We start from the raw sequence: 15,771 nt of genomic DNA, 5'->3' as shown, positions 1-15,771 counted from the left end.
CACTTTCGTCCTATGGGATTCTAACTTCGCCTAGGAATTTTACACAAACGAACGCTCTTTCCCATCGGGATTAATCTTGTCAGGCCCTGAAAATCGGTGATAAGTTGTTGTATAAGTTTTGGACCTAAAGTGTAAGGAAAAAAAAAACTTGGTTTTAATTACTTTTGGAACAATTTGCCTTAGAGAAGAATTCAAGTGACCAATGTGTAGATGTCAATTTAAAGGGAATGTTATGATCGTCACTCCATTGTATCTTCATATAATCATATATCCTTGCAAGTCGCAACAACTAAAGAGCATAATCTGACCCCCTCGTTTACCGGAATCCGTTCTAAGATAAGAATGCGTTCTTAGCATTCTTTGTCATTCCACAGGGGCGGATCTAGGCCACTTTTGTGGGTTCTCATGAACCCATTCGGTTTAGAAAAAATGGGAAAAATTGGTGAGAATCTCGTATGATTTGGAAAAAAATAATGAGAATCTACCAAAAGGAACCCAGTGAAAAAAGTTCTTAGATCCACCACTGTCATTCCAGTTACGAATCCGTGAATTAGGTTCTGTTATACGACGCGGTTTATATTTGAGGCCCGCTACTTGATCAGCCTTCAGTCACGTTATGGTTTATGAAAGGTCTTTGGATCGGGCGAGTCTGTTTAAAACCGATCCATGCATGGTTCATAGTAGAGGACTGGTTTGGTTGAATGGTGAGAGTTCGATTGGATAACCATTTTCATTATGTTGATGCGTGTAGACATAGAGTGCATGGCATTCTATTTAAGGGGCTCTTGGTTGTGGGATGATGTTGACACTTGACCATGAGGATGGTGCATGGAAACCGTAATTCATCACGTCAATAGTGTGTCGGGCTGGAATGGCTGCTTTGCTTGTAGGTTTATCCTTTACAATGGGTCCCTATATTGAGAATGAAATACTTGTGTTATCATACTATCATTAATATACCCGTCTATCTGGTATAGAACTAATTGTTTTGGGTTGGCTGTTAACTTTTCATGAGAATGTGGGTTTGACTTGGGAACCTAACCTTAAGGCGTTTCATTTTGTTAAGGGTGAGGGTATTGATAGATCCCTAATTTTTATATGCACATCTCCCCCAAAGGCAGCGTCTAGGGCTGTAAGGGTGTATATGGTGTGAAAGCATTAAATGTGTTAAAAAAAGTAAATCTATACGCCTCCCATTGCCCTATGAGCGGCATATAAGATTGTGGTAGTTGAAACATTAAATCCTATACGCCTCTGATTGCATTATGAGCAGCGTACATGTATGACTTTTGATGAATTTAAGGTATAATTACTGACATTCAGGAAGTTCAGTATGAAAAAGTGTGAAAAAGTAACCTCATATACGCACTTATTGACCAAAAAATATTATTTATCCAAGCATACGGGAACTATTTCATTCAGATGTTCAAAACTCACAAAATACCGATGAAAATGATGAAAATTTTCAAATAAAAATGTTGGTTGAAACTGTGAAGTTTAAATATGTCGTTTTGGGACATTGGTAATGTTTTTGGCGAAGATTTGAACCAGTCATACGTCTCCGACAGCGTTTGGTTATCCGGCGTTGACCGAGGTGAGGATGAGGTTGTATCCGTGCCTCGTTGTGATGGCGGGGTTGTGCATCCCGTGTTACCTGATTTGAACCAGGTGTTCGTAGATGAAGATGAGGCAGAACCATCTTACATTGCCCAAAGTTATCCGCAATACGAATACGGGACTTACCATTCGTATACGGAAAACCAACACAAGTTAGAGTATGAGGAAGGTGCTAAGGACTTTGAGGAAAATGATAACGAAGTCGAGGAAGGTGCTAAGGACTTTGAGGAAAATGATAACGAAGTCGAGGAATGTGCTAAGGACTTTGAGGAAAATGATAACGAAATCGAGGAAGGTGTAATGCACTTTGAGGAAGGTGTTGACGACGACGAACTGCTAACAAGGAAGGTGCTAATGACGAAAGAAAACAAAAAAGGTATGACATAACTGTCAGTTACGTGTTATATAATGTTTATATAATTTTAGAGTGAAAAAAATGATTTTGTATACGTGTTATTCGTTATATATAATTTTTATTAGGTATGAGAAAACTAGAAAATGTATGATCCGACCCGACCCTAACCCGAACCCGACCCAAAATTTCAAACAAACTCGAAAATTATATCATACATATTAACCCGATTTCATTATCATTTTGGTGAAATATTTTATATATTCTGGTGAAATATTTTGTTAAAATTAGATTAGTTAGGCTTGTTCGTGTTCGTTCGTTTAGAAAAGGAAAATGTTCATGTTCGGTTATTAATAGTGTAAACGAACAGTTCACGAATATAAACGAGCATAAACGAACGCAATCTCACATAAGCGAATCTAAACGAACATAAATGAGAATTAAAATATATTAATACCATATAAAGGTTGTTTTGAAATCAGAAACTCAAAACATGTAATGGGATGGTAAAGAAATATGTAGTTTTGAAATCTAAACGAATCTAAACTGAACGTTTGGTTCGTTTACAAGCCTATGATTAGTCAAACATGTTGTAATCTATAAGTGTTGAGATATGGAATAAATACGTAGAATATTATATATTTACTTATATATTGACTCAAAATAAAAATGAAATTTGTTTTTTTTTAAGAAAAGGAACTTATATATATATATATATATATATATATAGAGAGAGAGAGAGAGAGAGTATAATGTACAAAAGCCCTAATCATACTTCACGTACGCAACTATCCCTGACCGTCAGATTTTTGTGATTAAAGCGTGATTAGTTTGATACATGCGTCATTTTTTAACACATGCGTGATTAATTATCCATGCGTGATAAGTTGATACATGCGTCATTTTTTAATACATGCGTAATTTTTAATACATGCGTGATTACATGCGTAGTTTTTAATCACGCTTTTAATCCCCTGATCTGACGGTCAGGATTGTCTCGTACATTAAGTACGATTACTCATAATGTATGTTAACCGCTCTCTCTCTCTCTCTCTATATATATATATATACATAAAATCCCAAAAAATGCCAAAAACCGGCCCCAAACCGGTATCTACACGGACCGAACTCGAGACTTCTCAATTATGTGCACCCGTCCCTTCCACTGGGACAAGTGTCTAACCCGTTCATGATCCTGATTCTTAATTCTCTTATACAGAAATTATAAGTTTCATATATTAAAATCCCCAAAAAATGCCAAAAACCGGTATCTGCCCGGATCGAACTCAAGACCTCTCAGTTACGTGCACCTGTCCCTTCCGCTGGGACAAGTGTCTCACCTGTTTATGAACATGATTCTTAAGTCTCTTATATAGAAATTATATGTTTCATGTATTAAATCAGAAACAATACAAGTGCAGCGAAGATGAGGGAAGGGAACATGGTTCTAAGTGAGCCATGTATACTGATTAAAACTAGAAAATGTATGACCCGAAATTTCATACAAACCTAAAAATGTGTCATGCATATTAACCCGAACCCGATGTTCAACCCGAATATTTTTTATTGTTTATTCGACAAATTAATATATTAATTTCATTTATGTGGATTTCTAGTGTACCATTTTTTTGAGGTATTTGGGTCACTTGAAGAGTTAAAGAATTGGGTTTACAAAAGAGAAGTTGCGAAAGGTTACGTCATTGTGACCCAACGAACGATAACAAAAGGTATGCGTACGATCTTCTCTTTACAAAGTATATCGGCTCGGTGTTTGGACAACCAGTCCATGTCGATGACTACATCAAAGCTACCAAGAGTGACGGGAAGAAGGTCAATGTCGAACACTTGACCCAAAAGATCGAGTTTGTGAGGCTTCAATTGACTTACCATCAGCCAATTCCACTACGTGTTTGGTTTCGAGAGGTGTTGGGGTTAACCCTAACTGTCGACTGAGCCCCAAAGACACATAACTCTAGTCGGCACCAGAGTCGACTAATACAGAGGCGATAATTTTGTTGACAGAAAATGTACCGGTCACAACATTTCCATCGTTCCTTGCATCACCAGCTCATATTGTGAATACTCTCCCACGAGCGCATTTCCACCGTTGTTTCCATTGTTGTTGTTTCCCGCGTTGTTGTTATTCGGGCGGTTGTTGTTCCCGTTATTATTAGCATTTTGATTCAACTGTGGGCAGTCCTTCTTGAAATGCCCTTCGTTGCCACACTGGTAACATCCCCTTTGATTACCCCGATTCTGCTGGAGTTGTTGCCTATGTTGCTGTTGTTGGGGCTGATACTGTTGTTGTTGCTGCTTTGGGTATGGAGCTCTACAGTCTTTCGCCAAGTGACCCACCTTGTCACACCTTTGACATGTTCGGTTACACGGGCCATAGTGGTGGTAGTTGCACTTGCTACACTTCGGCTGTTTACCCGCATAAGAGCCCGAAGTTTGACTGTTGTTCTGATTCTGGTTAACTGAAGATGACGGGCTGAAACTGCGGCTATTATTGTTGTCAGGCTTCTTCTGCGACTGGTTCAAGTTAGTCGCCTTGTCCGCATCATTCCATTTACACTTTTGTCAGCAGTAGGAGTAGTAGTAGTAGTAGCAACACGTGGGGGTAGCTAGCCACGCTCCACCTCCTGGTCGGTGATCTTGTGAGCTAAGCGGATGATTCGGGGTAAATTGTCAAGATTTGTTGCAATAACCAAGCCCTTGACTTGCGGCGCCAAACCTTTGATATACAGTTCGATTCTCCGGGGTGGTGGTCGTGATAGGTTAGGACACATGTTCGCTAGCTCATGAGACCGTTTCGAATAAGCCTCGATTTCTGACCCTACCATTTTCAAGTTGTAGTATTCGTTCTCCAACTTTTGCACTTCATCACGAGGACAGTACTCCTCTCGCATCAATTCCTTAAAATCATCCCAAGTAGTAGCGTTTGCCATCTCAATGCCCAGCATCTGGACTTGGGCTGTCACACCCCAACCAATGGCGGAAACATCGGGATGAGACGAAGTGTGAAGATTGCTAGAGACATCATAACGCTATTTGTGACAATATTTAATAAACCGATTTCATTTCATAGATAGATTGTCAAACATACAAGGAAATTCAAATAACAACATGTTCAAAGGAAATACGTAACAACATAATCAAAATTGATACAACATATTAAACCTAAACGTCTATATGTGTATCTAGGCATCAACGCTACTTCTTTTCATAGCATCGTCATCATCTACCTGTAACATGTTTAAAATACAATTCAATGCAAAAGCAAAGGCGAGTATACAAGTTTAAGCATAAGTATAAGTATAAGTTTAAAAGTTTAAAACGAATCTACATGGCAACTAAGTCTATACGAGATCAACCTATCATGGCATGCAATATTTCTAGCCAACCTCTGTTTACGCAAGAAAGTTTATTTAATTCAACATGACCCAAGTTTAAGGGGGGCGGTGCGTTACTCCTATAGCGCTATACATGTCGAAGGGAGGCTCGTGAGAGCTAATGACTAAAACATATCACATAAGTATGGTCCACGTAAGCATCAAGTATCATAACATAGTATTCATGTATAAGGATTGTTTTGTGCATTGCATAAAGAATAAGTTTAAGTGTAGTTTAATAGTAAAACATGTTACACCCCAGTTGCATTCAAGGTTCTTAGTTCGTCAGGGCAACCACTTTGCAAGAAGGTAAGCTCGATGGCATCAAACCAGTTCATCATGGCGGTAGCGCCATTCTTGCCAGTAAATTCTAAGGGTTTACAAGCCATGAATTGCTTAAACTGGAAGGTCGGTTTAGGTTTGTCTGCCTTTGAGTCAACAGAGCCATGCGGTGAATCGGTTTGAATCTTGCTAACGATGTCGGGTAGGACTTTAGCAAATTGCTTGGCCATAAATTTCATGCAATCTTTTTGAGACATGGCGGTGGAAGTCGAACCCTTCTTTGACTTGCGTCTCTTGGAGGAGCTAGACGACATCTAAAAGATTGAAAAAAAAGAGAAGGAAAGGATGAGACTTGATCATTAGTTGAAAATAAGGTTTGTGTATGTAAAAGCAAGTAAATGTTCATGTATCAAGTAAAGTTCACATAGAGCATAAGTTTCCACATGCATTCAACAAGTATAACACATAAGTTGCGTAAAGAGGGTATAAATTTAGTTTGTTCACGAGAATTATTATTGTTTGTGATTGCGGTAACGTGCGAAATGATTAAAACGACATTTCGAAATGAGTGAACGTTCAAGTATAAAATCACATATAAATTGAGATACATAAAAGAGAGGCTCAATAAAACATAGGATTGTTTTGGGTAGAGAAACGTCGACAATTCCAAAGTGGGTCGAAAGTCCTTTCGATTTAGAGATATTGTGCTTTGGCCTATAAGTAAGATACTCTCGTCGAGAAGCGATTAACGGTATCTTACCCTTCCGGTTACTACACATCTCTAAATTATTGGAACATTCGGGACTTTGGCGAGAATAAAAATCAAGGAATTGGACTTAATCGACAAGATGCGGGTTTCACCCCTAACTTGACGATTTCGTACCTTAAATGTGGTTGGTACTTGTCGGCCAAAATAAAATTTTGACACTTTGACAAGGGTCCACTAGAGTTGAAATGGAAATTACCATTAAGTTGTGGATGTCACTCCTAGCTTAATGGTGAAATTTCGTGCAAAAATAGATTAAAGGTAGAGTGAGAGTCGTTTACCAAATTGTGGGATTCACACCTATTTTGGTAAAGTTGTCTCGTTGATGTTACAAGAGTATAAAATAGCATAAGTGTATTCGTGTTAGCCTTAGGAAAGGCGCATAAATTTAATAACAAGAAGTGTAGCTAGGAAGCATGCATGGTAGAGTACAAAAGTTTTAAACAACAAATAAGAGGCAAAATTCCTAGAACTATAGATTAGGGCAAAAGCATGGCAATTTTCCTAATTCCCTATAGTTATGGCTCTGATACCAATCTGTCACACCCCAACCAATGGCGGAAACATCGGGATGAGACGAAGTGTGAAGATTGCTAGAGACATCATAACGCTATTTGTGACAATATTTAATAAACCGATTTCATTTCATAGATAGATTGTCAAACATACAAGGAAATTCAAATAACAACATGTTCAAAGGAAATACGTAACAACATAATCAAAATTGATACAACATATTAAACCTAAACGTCTATATGTGTATCTAGGCATCAACGCTACTTCTTTTCATAGCATCGTCATCATCAACCTGTAACATGTTTAAAATACAATTCAATGCAAAAGCAAAGGCGAGTATACAAGTTTAAGCATAAGTATAAGTATAAGTTTAAAAGTTTAAAACGAATCCACATGGCAACTAAGTCTATACGAGATCAACCTATCATGGCATGCAATATTTCTAGCCAACCTCTGTTTACGCAAGAAAGTTTATTTAATTCAACATGACCCAAGTTTAAGGGGGGCGGTGCGTTACTCCTATAGCGCTATACATGTCGAAGGGAGGCTCGTGAGAGCTAATGACTAAAACATATCACATAAGTATGGTCCACGTAAGCATCAAGTATCATAACATAATATTCATGTATAAGGATTGTTTTGTGCATTGCATAAAGAATAAGTTTAAGTGTAGTTTAATACTAAAACATGTTACACCCCAAAAAGTGGTAAACATAAAAAGGGGGTTGCGAGTATACTCACGGTTTTGCAAGTCTTCTACTTGATAATCCCGCGAGTGAGTTGATTGATTAGGAGTTTGGAACACCAAGTCCTTCTACACAAAGGAAATATAGGTGTGTGAGTTTGGGCATTCGGAAGATTTAGGGATTTTAGGAAGTTAAAACACAAGAACATATGTATTCGAAAGTAATCATCCTTCAACATTAAGTACTTGTTCTTGACACTATGAAACCTCAAGGGTTAATGTTTTCATGAGTAGTATACTCATTAGAATCGTAACAAGTCTTATGTCTTGGATGATGTATTCTACTACTTTGACGAATGAACACAAGTCCATCATCAAGAGTTCGAATAGTAAATATATGTATAAGTATTATAGGTATTATTTAGTCCATTAATCAAGCATGAGGTAGAAGATAATCTTCATTTTAGGTACCTCTATTGTGTCATAGAATTCATGTAGGAGGTAGGAAGAACAAGCTTCCATTTAGGTACCTCTTATGGTTCACCACTACACTTGATGTAATGACATACAAGGAGGGTCATGAACTAATATGAATACAAGAATAAGAAACATCTACACTATGAGAAATCATCAAGGGATGTGGGGATTTTAGATTGGACAACCCAAGTTAGTCCACAATCACACCTTTATCAAGCTTGAAGCTTGAACACCACTTGTGGGTCAAAAACCCTAAACAAAACAGAAAGTATTTGAGGATTAACCTCTGATTTTGTATGTCTCAGCCCCGTTTTTAAGCTTAACTAACCATAGAAGTGGTTATAAGCATAAGGACGTGGGTTTGAGTGAGTTAGACTCATGTTTAAACAAAGATTAATGAAAACAAACTTGAACAATGGACTTTGAAGCCTTTTTGCCGGAGTTCCAGGGACTTGTTTGCTGTTAAACACCCATAGAATCGAAGCCAAGGTCAAGCCAAGCGCTCTGGAAAAAGAATGGGCTAAAACGGATGAGAAATGAAGAAGTTATGCTCACTTTAGTGAAGCTTGCTGAATCTGGCCGAAAATCTGATATTGCTCGAATTTAGAATGGCTTGGCAGTGATTAGAGAGAGTTGGGAGTATTTAGAAAAGTGAAAATGGCTTGGAGATGGCTTGGTATTTATAGGGAATGAATTAGGGTTGGGTTGGTTGGCAATTAATATGATTAGTTGGGTGTTTAATATAAAAAAAAAGACAATTATAACAACCTTCAAGGCTGCGATCGGGTGTCATGTTCAGCCATTAATTTTCCTTTTTTATGACATAATAGGTTTAGATACTTATCATGTTATATTATATTAATTATGTAACTATCCTATCAAAACATTATATGGGGAAGGTTTAGACAATATATAAAAAAAAAACAAAAGAGTTAAATGTTGTTGAAGTTATGTTCGCTGCTTAGCAGCTTCTTTCTTTTTCTTTTCTTTTTTTTTTTAACAAGTAAAACATATTTGATTATTACATCAACTTTTCGTTGATGTTAGATGTTAACATATATATTTTTTTAGTATATTATTATTATTATTACTATATTACTATTTTATTATTATTATTATTATTATTATATTATTACCAGGATTTAATCACGTATTTAATAGTTCACAAACATGTATAAGTTATGAGTACTAGTATATCGAGCATTGGTTGCGCGTATGCATTTGACATTGGTAACGTATAACCCAAGTATTGCAAAACGTATAAGCATGTATAAAATGTATAATGAATCGATACGTATAAGTATAATTTGTATGAAATAACGAATTTTATTACGATCAAAGTCACGATTACACAACGATATAACGAAAAAGAAACGATTACAAGAACACAAGACTTCCAAAAATAGAAATACGAACAAGACTTGCTATAAATGGAAGTATAAAGAAGCAGGGTGTTACAGTCTCCCCTCCTTTAGGAAATTTCGTCCCCAAATTTAGGAAGACGTAGGGAAGAGATGAGGATATTTAGACTTCATTTCACTTTCGAGCTCCCAAGTAAATTCAGCGCCACGTTTTCCTTCCCATCGAACTTTGACAATAGGAATTCGGCTGCGCCTCAATTGCTTGGTTCCTTGGTCCATGATTTCGACCGGTTTTTCTACAAAGTGAAGCGTTTCATTGACTTGCAAGTCTTCGAGAGGGACGTGGAGTCCTTCGTCAGCTAGACATTTCTTTAAGTTGGACACATGGAAGACAGGGTGTACATTGCTGAGTTCTTCGGGCAGGTCCAATCTATACGCAACCTCGCCAATCCTCTCGAGAATTTTGAAAGGACCAACGTAGCGAGGTGCGAGTTTCCCTTTCTTGCCAAATCGAACCACGCCCTTCCAAGGGGATACCTTGAGAAGCACGAAGTCACCTGTCTCGAATTCCATAGGTTTGCGTCCTTTGTCAACGTAACTCTTTTGTCGGCTCCTGGCTTTCAATAAGTTGTCTCGAACCTGTAAAATCTTGTCCGTCGTCTCTTGTATAAGCTCGGGACCGGTGATTTGGGCTTGACCAATCTCGTGCCAACAAATAGGCGAACGACACTTGCGACCATACAATGCTTCGAAAGGTGCCATTTGAATACTCGCGTGATAACTGTTATTGTACGAGAATTCGACCAAGGGCAAGTGTGAATCCCAATTGCCACCAAAATCTATTACGCATGAACGAAGCATATCCTCTAAGCTTTGGATAGTACGCTCGGTTTGACCGTCAGTCTGAGGATGGAAGGCAGTGCTAAGGTTGAGTTTAGTACCCATAGCAGATTGAAAAGTTTGCCAGAGACGAGACGTAAAACGAGCATCACGATCAGAAATGATGTCGATGGGAATACCATGACGACAGATTATCTCCTTCATGTAGACCTTAGCCAATTTCTCGACTTTGGAATCTTCACGAATAGGGAGGAAGTGAGCTGACTTGGTCAATCGATCAACGATTACCCAAATGCTGTCATGACCAGCAGTAGTGCGAGGAAGCTTAGTGATAAAATCCATGGCAATGCTCTCCCATTTCCAGATAGGAATCCTTGGTTGTTTGAGTAAGCCAGAGGGACGTTGATGTTCAGCTTTCACTTTGGAACATGTGAGACATTTTAAGACGAAAGTGGCTATATCCTTCTTCATTCCAGGCCACCAATAGGATGTACGCATATCATGGTACATCTTGTCGGCACCAGGGTGAATAGAATATTTCGTGTTATGGGCCTCCTTCATCAGGAATTTGCGAAGATCATCACGGTCGGGAATCCAGATACGATTGAGATAGTATAAAATGCCATCAGATTTGGACACGAGACTATTTTCAGCACCACATTGCATCTCGTTGTAGAGGTTACCCTCATTAACGGATGTATACTGAGCGTTACATATGCGATTTTGGAGATCGTGGACGAGCTGGAAACAACGAATACTTTTGACATGAGTTTTACGACTAAGAGCGTCGGCTACTACATTCGCTTTACCTGGGTGGTATTTGATTTCGCAATCGTAGTCGTTTAACAATTCCACCCAACGACGTTGACGCATGTTTAGTTCCTTTTGGTTGAAGATGTGTTGAAGGCTCTTATGGTCGGTGAAGACCACACATTTAGTACCATAAAGGTAGTGTCGCCAAATCTTCAATGCAAAAACGACTGCACCAAGTTCAAGGTCGTGGGTAGTATAGTTTTTCTCATGAATTTTGAGTTGTCTCGATGCGTAAGCGATAACCTTGTCACGTTGCATAAGGACACAACCAAGGCCAAGGTTTGAAGCGTCGCAATACACGACAAAGTCATCGTTACCATCAGGAAGCGTTAGGATAGGAGCATTGCAAAGCATGTCCTTGAGCGTTTGAAAAGATTCCTCTTGTTCGGGACCCCGAACAAAAGGTCTCTCTTTTTGAGTCAAGGAGGTCAAAGGAACAGCGATTTTTGAAAAGTTGGAGATGAAACGACGATAGTAACCAGCAAGACCAAGAAACGAGCGAATTTCAGACGGAGATTTAGGTGCGATCCAATTTTTCACAGCTTCGATTTTTGCGGGGTCAACGTGAATTCCAAGTTCGTTGACAGTATGACCAAGGAATTGAACCTCTTTTAGCCAAAATTCACACTTGGAGAATTTGGCGTATAGACGTTCAGCACGAAGGAGTTCAAGGATAAGGTGCAAGTGTCGCTTATGCTCTTCTTGCGTCTTGGAATAGATGAGAATATCGTCGATGAAGACGATCACAAAACGGTCCAAGTATGCTTTGCACACGCGGTTCATTAAATCCATGAAAACAGCCGGTGCGTTTGTCAAACCAAAGGGCATGACCACGAACTCGTAATGACCATAACGTGTACGGAAAGCGGTTTTAGGTACATCTTCTTCGAGTACTCGAAGTTGATGATACCCAGAACGAAGGTCGATCTTTGAAAAGCAGGTCGCGCCTTGCAATTGATCGAAGAGGTCATCAATGCGAGGAAGAGGGTATCGGTTTTTGACAGTAAGCTTGTTGAGCTCACGATAGTCAATACACATACGAAATGATCCATCTTTCTTTTTGACAAACAAAACGGGAGCACCCCAAGGAGAAGTACTAGGGCGTATAAAGCCTTTGTCAAGAAGCTCTTGAAGTTGACTCGAGAGCTCTTGCATCTCAGAGGGTGCTAGACGATAGGGGGATTTAGCGACGGGCGTATTGCCAGGAACTAAATAGATTCGAAAGTCGACCGAACGAGCAGGAGGCGGACCAGGAAGATCGCCGGGAAATACATCAGGAAAATCACGTACGACAGGGACATCGCTTATACTTGGGCTTTTGTCTTTCTTTTCCACAATGTGGGCAAGAAAAGCGAAGGTACCCTTGCGTAAGCATTTGTTCGCTTGGATACACGACATAAGCTTGAGACCTTGAGAAGGTTTCTCACCATAGACGTGTAGAGAATCACCGTTTGGAAGAGGAAGGCGGATAAACTTTTCAGAACAAACAACTTCAGCATGAACTCGCCTAAGCCAGTCCATGCCTACTATGATGTCAAAGCTACCCATTTGCATATGTATAAGGTTGATCGAAAACGTATGATCATTGAGAATCAAGGAACAATTGGGAAGAACGGAGTGAACAGTGACAAATTTACCATTAGCGACTTCGACAGCGAAAGATTTTGGCAACTTAGAGCGTTTACACTTAAGCAATTGCTCGAATTCTAGCGACACAAAACTCTTATCGGCGCCAGTATCAAATAGACAAGAAGCGTAAATATGGTTCACAAGAAACGTACCGGTAACGACGTCGTTTGCGTTTTGAGCCTGAGCGGCGGTGATGACAAAAGCTCGGCCTCTAGCAGGTTGCTGAGCTTGTTGTTGCTGATGTGGTGGTTGTTGCGGTTGCTGCAGTTGCTGCTGTTGTTGCGGTTGATAGCGTTGGGGACAAACATTGGCGAGATGATTGAGGTCGCCGCACTTGTAGCATGCTCGCACAGGAGCATTTTGAGAGGAGATTCGACAACGGTTAGCAAAATGACCATACTTCTGACAGTTGGCACATTTGCGGCAAGGTACATTGGCAGGATGGTGAAACAGACAGGTGGTACATTTGGGATGGGTTCCAACATAACCTTGTTTTGGTGGTTCGGTGTTTGCGGGTGCAACGGCGGCTAAAGCTTGTAAGGGTTGAGGGTTTGGCGGAGTGATAGTATAAAATGCCATCAGATTTGGACACGAGACTATTTTCAGCACCACATTGCATCTCGTTGTAGAGGTTATCCTCGTTAACGGATGTATACTGAGCGTTACATATGCGATTTTGGAGATCGTGGACGAGCTGGAAACAACGAATACTTTTGACATGAGTTTTACGACTAAGAGCGTCGGCTACTACATTCGCTTTACCTGGGTGGTATTTGATTTCGCAATCGTAGTCGTTTAACAATTCCACCCAACGACGTTGACGCATGTTTAGTTCCTTTTGGTTGAAGATGTGTTGAAGGCTCTTATGGTCGGTGAAGACCACACATTTAGTACCATAAAGGTAGTGTCGCCAAATCTTCAATGCAAAAACGACTGCACCAAGTTCAAGGTCGTGGGTAGTATAGTTTTTCTCATGAATTTTGAGTTGTCTCGATGCGTAAGCGATAACCTTGTCACGTTGCATAAGGACACAACCAAGGCCAAGGTTTGAAGCGTCGCAATACACGACAAAGTCATCGTTACCATCAGGAAGCGTTAGGATAGGAGCATTGCAAAGCATGTCCTTGAGCGTTTGAAAAGATTCCTCTTGTTCGGGACCCCGAACAAAAGGTCTCTCTTTTTTAGTCAAGGAGGTCAAAGGAACAGCGATTTTTGAAAAGTTGGAGATGAAACGACGATAGTAACCAGCAAGACCAAGAAACGAGCGAATTTCAGACGGAGATTTAGGTGCGATCCAATTTTTCACACCTTCGATTTTTGCGGGGTCAACGTGAATTCCAAGTTCGTTGACAGTATGACCAAGGAATTGAACCTCTTTTAGCCAAAATTCACACTTGGAGAATTTGGCGTATAGACGTTCAGCACGAAGGAGTTCAAGGATAAGGTGCAAGTGTTGCTTATGCTCTTCTTGCGTCTTGGAATAGATGAGAATATCGTCGATGAAGACGATCACAAAACGGTCCAAGTATGCTTTGCACACGCGGTTCATTAAGTCCATGAAAACAGCCGGTGCGTTTGTCAAACCAAAGGGCATGACCACGAACTCGTAATGACCATAACGTGTACGGAAAGCGGTTTTAGGTACATCTTCTTCGAGTACTCGAAGTTGATGATACCCAGAACGAAGGTCGATCTTTGAAAAGCAGGTCGCGCCTTGCAATTGATCGAAGAGGTCATCAATGCGAGGAAGAGGGTATCGGTTTTTGACAGTAAGCTTGTTGAGCTCACGATAGTCAATACACATACGAAATGATCCATCTTTCTTTTTGACAAACAAAACGGGAGCGCCCCAAGGAGAAGTACTAGGGCGTATAAAGCCTTTGTCAAGAAGCTCTTGAAGTTGACTCGAGAGCTCTTGCATCTCAGAGGGTGCTAGACGATAGGGGGATTTAGCGACGGGCGTAGTGCCAGGAACTAAATAGATTCGAAAGTCGACCGAACGAGCAGGAGGCGGACCAGGAAGACCGTCGGGAAATACATCAGGAAAATCACGTACGACAGGGACATCGCTTATACTTGGGCTTTTGTCTTTCTTTTCCACAATGTGGGCAAGAAAAGCGAAGGTACCCTTGCGTAAGCATTTGTTCGCTTGGATACACGACATAAGCTTGAGACCTTGAGAAGGTTTCTCACCATAGACGTGTAGAGAATCACCGTTTGGAAGAGGAAGGCGGATAAACTTTTCAGAACAAACAACTTCAGCACGAACTCGCCTAAGCCAGTCCATGCCTACTATGATGTCAAAGCTACCCATTTGCATATGTATAAGGTTGATCGAAAACGTATGATCATTGAGAATCAAGGAACAATTGGGAAGAAGGGAGTGAACAGTGACAGATTTACAATTAGCGACTTCGACAGCGAAAGATTTTGGCAACTTAGAGCGTTTACACTTAAGCAATTGCTCGAATTCTAGCGACACAAAACTCTTATCGGCGCCAGTATCAAATAGACAAGAAGCGTAAATATGGTTCACAAGAAACGTACCGGTAAGGACGTCGTTTGCGTTTTGAGCCTGAGCGGCGGTGATGACAAAAGCTCGGCCTCTAGCAGGTTGCTGAGCTTGTTGTTGCTGATGTGGTGGTTGTTGCGGTTGCTGCAGTTGCTGTTGTTGTTGCGGTTGATAGCGTTGGGGACAAACATTGGCGAGATGATTGAGGTCGTCGCACTTGTAGCATGCTCGCACAGGAGCATTTTGAGAGGAGATTCGACAACGGTTAGCAAAATCACCATACTTCTGACAGTTGGCACATTTGCGGCAAGGTACATTGGCAGAATGGTGAAACAGACAGGTGGTACATTTGGGATGGGTTCCAACATAACCTTGTTTTGGTGGTTCGGTGTTTGCGGGTGCAACGGCGGCTAAAGCTTGTAAGGGTTGAGGGTTTGGCGGAGTGATGACCGCACAATTTTGGCTCGAAGCCTTCCGCTTCTTGCCTTGGTTTTTCTTGGACGATTGGGAGGGTGAGGGCTCAACAGTG

The sequence above is a fragment of the Helianthus annuus genome, chromosome 14, assembly GCF_002127325.2.
Source record: "Helianthus annuus cultivar XRQ/B chromosome 14, HanXRQr2.0-SUNRISE, whole genome shotgun sequence".
In the NCBI taxonomy this organism is placed as follows: domain Eukaryota; kingdom Viridiplantae; phylum Streptophyta; class Magnoliopsida; order Asterales; family Asteraceae; genus Helianthus; species Helianthus annuus.
Note: the sequence above shows the minus strand (reverse complement) of the source record.